Raw genomic sequence first — 9,200 nt, 5'->3', positions numbered from 1 at the left:
ACACTAGAGTATGCAGCACCAGTTTGGAACCCACACCTGATCAAGCACATCAAAAAATTTATGAAAGTGCAAAGGTTTGTAACGAGGTTAGTTCCGGAGCTCAGGTTGAGGGAAATCGGCCTGACGACACTGGAGGACAGAAGGGTTAGGGGAGACATGATAACGACATTCAAAATATTGTGTGGAATAGATAAGGTGGACAGAGACAGGATGTTCCAGAGAGGGGACACAGAAACAAGGGGTCACAATTGGAAGCTGAAGACTCAGACGAGTCACAGAGATGTTAGGAAGTATTTCTTCAGTCATAGAGTCGTGAGGAAGTGGAATAGCCTAGCACGTGATGTAGTGGAGGCAAGAACCATACATAGCTTTAAGACGAGATATGACAATGCTCAGGAAGCAGAGAGAAAGAGGACCTAGTAACGTCCAGTGAAGAGGCGTGATCAGGAGCTGAGTCTCGACCCCTACAACCACAATTAGGTGAGTATAATTAGGTGAGTACACACACACACTCGACCCCTGCAACCTCAACTAGGTGAGTACACACACACACACACGCACACACACACACACACACACACACACACATCATCATCATCATCATCACAGAAATAGGTGAAGCGGACATGTCGGAGATTGTAAATTTTCAGAGGATAAGGGGGTATATGAAGGGAAGACAACCAAACAAGCTGATTTTCAGGACAGTGCAGAACAAGATCCTCCAAGAAAAACCACAGTTGAAGGACTCGGCAGAATACAAGAGGCTGTTCCTGGACCGAGACAGAACACAAACAGAACGACAGCAGCAGTGGGAGAATACACAAAAGCAAAAGGAGCTAGGAGGAGAGACAAGAACAGAATCAGCAGAGGACAACCAGAGCATGGCAAAGCAACAAGAGCAAGTACACATAGAACCATCCCCAAAACCTTACAACCAATTACACTATCCCAACACAAACCACAACCCACACCCAGAGATCTCACCCAACACTCAGCCATGGAATCCCACAGTACACTACCAGGTAACCCACCCTCACAGACCCCCCAAAACACAGTGTTGCAGAGGAAACTGAAGGTATGGTGCACCAATGCTGATGGAATAAATAAGTGGGAGGGGTGGCACAAAAGAGTCAAAGAGGCATCACAGGACACATCTCTCACAGAAACCAGGCTCACAGGTATGATAACAGATGCCATCTTTCCAACAGGATATCGGATCCTGAGGAAAGACAGAGGGAACAGAGGGGGTGGAGGAGTAGCACTGCTGGTCAAAAACCGATGAGAGTTTGGTGAGCTGGAGAGAGGAGACAGTGGAGAAGCAAGAGATTACATAGCAGGAACGCTTCAGTCTGGAGGTCCCAAGGTGGTAATTGCAGTGATGTATAACCCACCACAGAACAGCAGGAGGCCGAGGCAAGAATATGATGAGAGTAATAGAGTGATGGTTGACACACTGGCTGAAGAGGCAAGAAGGGCTCATGCGAGCAGGGCAAAGCTACTGATCATGGGTGACTTCAACCACAAGGAAATTGATTGGGAGAACTTGGAGCCACATGGGAGACAAGAAATGTGGAGGGCTAACACTACCAGAGAGAGAGAGGAGGGGATGAACCAGCGAGGCTGGTCCTAGTATTCACCTTGATTAGTGCAGATATTGAAGACATAACATATGAAAGACCCTTTGGGGCCAGCAATCATGTGTTTTTAGGGTTCGAATACACAGTAGAGTTACAAGTGTAGGGGGGAACAGGAAGAGCCAGACGAACGGAGCCAAACTACAAGAAGGGGGACTATGCAGGAATGAAGAACTTCCTGAGCCGGGTTCAGTGGGACAGACAACTGGCAGGGAAGTCAGTTAACCATATGATGGAATATGTGGTAACAATGCACAAGGAAGTTGAGGAGAGGTTTGTACCCAAAGGTAACAGGAATAATGGTAAAGCCAGGATGAGCCCGTGGTTCACTCAAAGGTGCATGGAGGCCAAAACCAAGTGTGCTAGGGAATGGAAGAAGTACAGAAGGCAAAGGACTCAGGAGAATAAGGACAGCATTCGTAGAGCCAGAAACGACTATGCACAGGTAAGAAGGGAGGCCAACGTCGATATGAAAATGACATAGCAGCGAAAGCCAAATCTGACCCAAAGCTGTTGTACAGCCACATCAGGAGGAAAACAACAGTCAAGGACCAGTTAATCAGGCTAAGGAAGGAAGGAGGAGAGATCACAAGAAACGACCGCAAAGTATGTGAGGAACTCAACATGAGATTCAAAGAAGTGTTCACAGAGGAGATAGAAGGGACTCCAGAAAGACGGAGAGGAGGAGTATACCACCAAGTGTTGGACACAATACATACAACTGAGGAAGAAATGAAGAGGCTTCTGAGCGAGCTAGATACCTCAAAGGCGATGGGGCCGGATAACATCTCTCCCTGGGTCCCGAGAGAGGGTGCATAGGCGCTATGTGTTTCTCTAACAACAATATTCAACACATCTATGGAAACAGGGAGATTACCTGAGGTATGGAAGACAGCAAATATAGTCCCAATTTTTAAAAAAGGAGACAGACAAGAAGCACTAAACTGTAGACCAGTATCACTGACGTGTATAGTATGCAAAGTCATGGAGAAGATTATCAGGAGAAGGGTGGTGGAACACCGAGAAAGAAATGTGCTTATCAGCAACAGCCAACACGGTTTCAGGGACGAGAAATCCTGTCACAAACCTACTGGAGTTCTATGACAGGGTGACAGCAGTAAGACAAGAGAGAGATGGGTGGGAGGATCAGGCAGGGATAACAGTGAAAGCACTACAATGGATCAGGGAATACTTGTCAGGAAGACAGCAGGGAGTCATGGTACGCGGCGAGGTGTCAGAGCGGGCAATTGTGACGAGTGGGTTTCCACAGGGGTCAGCCCTAGGACCGATGCTGTTTCTGGTATTTGTGAACGACATGACGGAAGGAATAGACTCTGAAGTGTCCCTGTGTACAGATGATGTGAAGTTGATGAGAAGAATTCAATTGGACGAGGACCAGGCAGAGCTACAAGGGGATATGCACAGGCTGCAGACCTGGTCCAGCAATTGGCTCCTGGAGTTCAACCCCATCAAGTGCAAAGTCATGAAGATTGGGGAAGGGCAAAGAAGACCGCAGACGTAGTACAGTCTAGGGGACAGAGACTACAAACCTCGCTCAAGGAAAAAGATCTTGGGGTGAGTATAACACCAGGCACATCTCCTGAAGCGCACATCAATCAAATAACTGCTGCAGCATATGGGCGCCTAGCAAACCTCAGAACAGTATTCCGACATCTTAATAAGGAATCGTTCAGGACCCTGTACACCGTGTACGTTAGGCCCATATTGGAGTATGCGGCACCAGTTTGGAACCCACACCTAGCCAAGCACGTAAAGAAACTAGAGAAAGTGCAAAGGTTTGCAACAAGACTAGTCCCAGAGCTAAGAGGTATGTCCTACGAGGAGAGGTTAAGGGAAATCAACCTGACGACACTGGAGGACAGGAGAGATAGGGGGGGACATGATAACGACATATAAAATATTGAAAGGAATTGACATGGTGGACAAAGACAGGATGTTCCCGAGATGGGACACAGTAACAAGGGGACACAGTTGGAAGTTGAAGACTCAGATGATTCACAGGGATGTTAGGAAGTATTTCTTCAGTCACAGAGTAGTCAGGAAGTGGAATAGTTATGTAGTGGAGGCAGGATCCACACATTGCTTTAAGCAGAGGTATGATAAAGCTCATCGTGCAGGGAGAGTGACCTAGTACAGGCCAGTGAAGGGGAGGGGCCAGGAGCTATGACTCGACCCCTGCAACCACACACACACACACACATACACACACACACACACACACACACACACACACTACTAACTAAACTTTAAGAGTTAAAAAATAACTCCTAACCTTAATACATTTTCGTATGCTAAAGTAACTTAATAATGGTTGTAATAAAGTTGGTAGAATTACCGACAATATGTAAAGTAAAAGGACACAAGTGCAACTAATGTGACATTTATTGTGGCAACGTTTCGCTCTCCAGGAGCTTTATCAAGCCATGGCTTGATAAAGCTCCTGGAGAGCGAAACGTTGCCACAATAAATGTCACATTAGTTGCACTTGTGTCCTTTTACTTTACAACTTAATAATGGTCCAGGACTGGGCGAAACGTCTCCTGAAGTTTAATTTTAAAACTCAGGGTTAATTCTGAATTGTTGCAGTCAGGGTATTGTGGGTTGTTTGTGCATTATTGCAGTCAGGATATTGTGGGTTGTTTGTGAATTATTGCAGTCAGGGTATTGTAGGTTGTTTGTGAATTGTTGCAGTCAGGATATTGTGGGTTGTTTGTGAATTGTTGCAGTCAGGATATTGTGGGTTGTTTGTGAATTATTGCAGTCAGGGTATTGTAGGTTGTTTGTGAATTGTTGCAGTCAGGATATTGTGGGTTGTTTGTGAATTATTGCAGTCAGGGTATTGTGGGTTGTTTGTGAATTGTTGCAGTCAGGATATTGTGGGTTGTTTGTGAATTATTGCAGTCAGGGTATTGTAGGTTGTTTGTGAATTATTGCAGTCAGGATATTGTGGGTTGTTTGTGAATTATTGCAGTCAGGGTATTGTAGGTTGTTTGTGAATTGTTGCAGTCAGGATATTGTGGGTTGTTTGTGAATTATTGCAGTCAGGGTATTGTAGGTTGTTTGTGAATTGTTTCAGACTCAGTATTGTGAATATTATTCTTTTATAAGAGTGGTTCATTGTTAATTGTGAGAGGATATTCCTAGCATGGAGCGGTAGCCTCTAGCATGGACCGGTACAACTAGCACGGACCGGTACAACTAGCACGGACCGGTACAACTAGCATGAACCAGTAGCATGGACTACTGTCACCTAGCATGGACCGGTTGCACCTATATGGACCGGTAATCCCTAGCATGGACTGGTAGCAACTAACATGTACCAATTCCACCTACCATGGACCGGTATCACCTAGCATTGACCAGTAGCACTTAGCATAGACCAGAAACGCCTAGCATGGATCAGTAGCACCTAGCATGGTCCGGTAGCACCTAGCACAGACCAGAAGCACCTAGCATGGAGCAGAAGCACCTAGCATGAACCGGTAGCACCTAGCATGGACCAGTAGCACCTAGCATGGACCGGTAGCGCCTAGCATGGACCAGAAGCAGATAACATGGACCAGTAGCACCTAGCATGCACCACTAGCACCTAGCATAGACCACTAGCACCTAGCATAGACCTGCAGCACCTAGCATGGACCGGTCGCACTTAGTATGCACCAGTAGCGCCTAACATGGACCAGTAGCACCTAGCATGGACCGATAGCACTTAGCAAGGACCAGTAGCCTCTAGCATGGACCAAAAGCACCTAGCATGGACCAGTAGCACCTAGCATGGACCAGCAGCACCTAGCATGGACCAGTAGCGCCTAGGGTGGACCAGAAGCACCTAGCATGGACCAGAAGCACCTAGCATGGACCAGAATCACGTAACATGGACCGGTAGCACCGAGCATGGACCAGCAGCATCTAGCATGGACCAAAAGCACCTAGCATGGACCAGTAGCACCTAGCATGAACCAATAACACCTAGAATTGACCAGTAGCACCTAGCATGGACCAGCAGCGCGTAGCATGGACCGGTAGCACCTAGCATGGATCCGAAGCGCCTAGCATGGACCAGAAAAACCTAGAATGGTCCAGTAGCACCTAGCATGGACCAGTAGCACCTAGCATGGACCAGTAACACCTAGCATGGACCATTAGCACCTAGCATGGACCAGAAGCTCCTAGCATGGACCAGTAGTACCTAACATGGACCACTAGCACGTAGCATGGACCGGTAGCACCTTGCATGGACCAGTAGCACCTTGCATGGACCAGTAGCACCTAGCATGGACCAATAAGCTTCCTTCACTGCTCTTATCAATAAATTTGTCCATTACAAGATAAATGGCGCAGGTTCTGAGAACAAGTGAGAAACATCTTGGAGAACGCCCAGGAGCTGTGTCCTCACTTAATATGTTAGTAATGATAAAAGCTGGCAGTAAAGTGCTCCTGATTTTCGTTCAGCAGGTAACAAGGGTCCTGAAGAATATCTATCACAAGTTAACTGGAGTAACGTGTATTTATGAAGGTTTTATGAAGGTTTTCTGAATAGTATACAAGGCGGACATCTTGACGCTGGTGACGGGACCTTGATGTAGGGAACTGGATCTGTGCTGCAGTTCCCTGCACTGAACTTGAATGCCTTCCATTTAATCTTTCCCTCACAGGCGCTGTATAATCCCCTACAGGTTGAGCGCTTCTCCATGATAATAAGACGGACAGTCGCATACCTTTATCAGAAAAAATATTACAGCTGGAGAGAGTGCAGATGGAGCCATTTGTGATGGTCTATTTTCAATCATGGGAAAAGTGACCATTGTTATAGGATATAGAGCCTGGGAAATGGGTGGCAGTGAGGTTAGACTCATGGATGGGTAAGTTACCCCCTGTGAGGGAGACTCCAGGTAAGATGCGTGGAGGGACATGATTGAGACTTGCCTCGAGGCACTGATGTGTATGCCACAAGCCGCTGGCACCCCCTTCCCCTTAAGCCTGGCTACGAACAAGTTGTGGCACTCGCGGGGGTATAATGGCACTGGGTGGCCCTCGTATTTTCATATTTTCTCCTTCCAAGAATACTTTCCTGGGTCCTCATCTGAGATATTTACAACAGAGTCCAACACTACTCTACCTTCCTACTATGCTCAGCATCATGCTAAAAACATCTAGAAATCAATATACAACATCATTATATATATATATATATATATATATATATATATATATATATATATATATATATATATATATATATATATAAATATATATATATATATATATATATATATATATATATATATATATATATATATATATATATATATATATATATATATATATATATATATATATATGCAAAACAAACGCAAGCAGGTGATTTTAACAATGCAGAACAAACTACATGAGCATGGAAATCTTAAACTCCAGATCTTTCGCAATTTCGAGCGTCGTCAGGAGCTATGCAATGTTGCAAGAGAGCAACAGATAGGAGCTGAAATTCTTTGAGACATGGCAGAAAGTATTAATGATACCTTCTTGTCCAGTGTTAAGTTACTTACCGTGTTGTCAAGTTAGGTACTACCGTGTTGTCAAGTTAGGTACTACCATGTTGTCAAGTTAGGTACTACCGTGTTGTCAAGTTAGGTACTACCGTGTTGTCGAGTGTCAAGTACCCTCTTGTCAAGTGGTAAGTTAGGTACTACCCTCTTGTCAAGTGTCATGTTAAATACTACCCTCTTGTCAATTGTTAAATTAGGTACTACCGTGCTGTCAAGTGTCAAGTTAGGTGGAAATAAATGGTATAAAATACAGACACAATGGAAATATGAACACATATGCAGTATAATGTGATCCTTTATTGACAACGTTTCGCCAACACGGTGGGCTTTTTCAAGTCAAACTGATCTACCTGGGGTGGAAGGTACGCGAGTATTTATAGTCAGGTTCAGAATGTTGAGGTCAGGTGGAGAATGCTGCATCTGATGATCTACCGAGTGGGGTTATGGAGTTTAAAATCTTGGGTAGCTTTGAAGGGAGATTGGATGAGTTTGTGAGCAGACTTTCTGCAGTGTTCTTCCATTCGTATGCTCTTATTTGGGATAGCGATGGAGAAGTTTCTTGGTAAGTGGTTCAGCTATGTTATAGAAGCCATTATTCTGGTTGAAGTTGTCGGATATAGAGATAAGTGATGATTCCAGGATTGTTCGGTATTGAGTGTTGTCTTCTGTGGCGATAAGTCTTGAGTTTCTGTAGTTTATTAAATGGTTGTGTATGGTTGTATGAATTACGTATTGGTGTTCTGAAATACGTGTTTGGAGGTCCCTTGATGTTTCGCCCACGTATAATTTGTTGCAGTCATTACAAGGGATTATGACCCAGATACCTATAAACCTCTCACAACTAACCAAGTGGACATCCTTGCTAAAACTTTTCTTCAGAGGACTCGCCGCATTCTGAGGGACTCAGAACAAGGGAAGAAACTTCTGCACACCATACCCAGCAACCCCAGACCTTCCAGAATGTACGGCCTGCCAAAAACTCACAAGCCTGGTATCCCACTGAGGCCCATATCCTCGGGAATAGGCAGTGCTCCACACCAACTCACAGGAATTCTCGCAAAACACCTCTCTAAACTTTTGGGCACTATCAGTCCAGCACATTTCAAACACTCGGGTTCGCCATGGGTTCGCCACTCAGTGCGGTCCTGGCGAACCTATACATGGAACATCTAGAAGCCGGGCATTTCTCCACCATTATTCCTTCGTCTGTCACCTGGCTCCGTTATGTTGACGACATTCTCCTCATAACTCCTAGACGCTTCAACGTTCAAGCTCTCAAAGACAAGCTCAACCAGGTCGAGCCCTCAATCCAGTTCACACTTGAAGAAGAAGTCGACAACACTCTTCCTTTCATTGATGTTCTTCTCTGCAAAGCTGACCACGAACTTCGTTTTAAAGTCTATCGAAAACCCACCAACCAAAACGATCTTCTCCACTTCTACTCTCACCACGACACAAAAACTAAACGTGGTGTAATTATAGGCTTCTTCCTGCGTGCACTCAGAATCTGCAGCAATGAGTTTCTTGAGGAAGAATGCACTATAATTGAACAAGTATTTTCTAAACTCCACTATCCTCGTCACTTCATCAAAGACTGCAGACGACGGACATTAAACATTTTCAACACACCCAGAGAAGACACTGCCGAGAAGAGATACATAGTCCTCCCCACCAACTCAATTGCCAAACACGTTTTCAACATCTTTTCCAATACCTCATTCCAGGTATCTACCTCCACAACCACGAACATCACGGACATTACCAGTAATAGACAGAACAAGCTTCCATCCTCTGCAGGGGTATACATAATCCCTTGTAATGACTTCAGCAAATTATACGTGGGCGAAACATCAGGGACCTCTAAACACGTATTTCAGAACACCAATACGCAAGCAGGTCTGATGATACAAGGAATGCCTGTGTACAACACCGTAATTCACACAACCATTTAATAAACAACAGAAACTCGAGACTTATCGCCAGAGAAGACAACACTCAG

The sequence above is a fragment of the Cherax quadricarinatus genome, chromosome 49 (assembly GCF_038502225.1).
Source record: "Cherax quadricarinatus isolate ZL_2023a chromosome 49, ASM3850222v1, whole genome shotgun sequence".
Classification (NCBI taxonomy): domain Eukaryota; kingdom Metazoa; phylum Arthropoda; class Malacostraca; order Decapoda; family Parastacidae; genus Cherax; species Cherax quadricarinatus.
The sequence above is the reverse complement of the archived record's forward strand: the minus strand, read 5'-3'. Positions refer to the sequence as shown.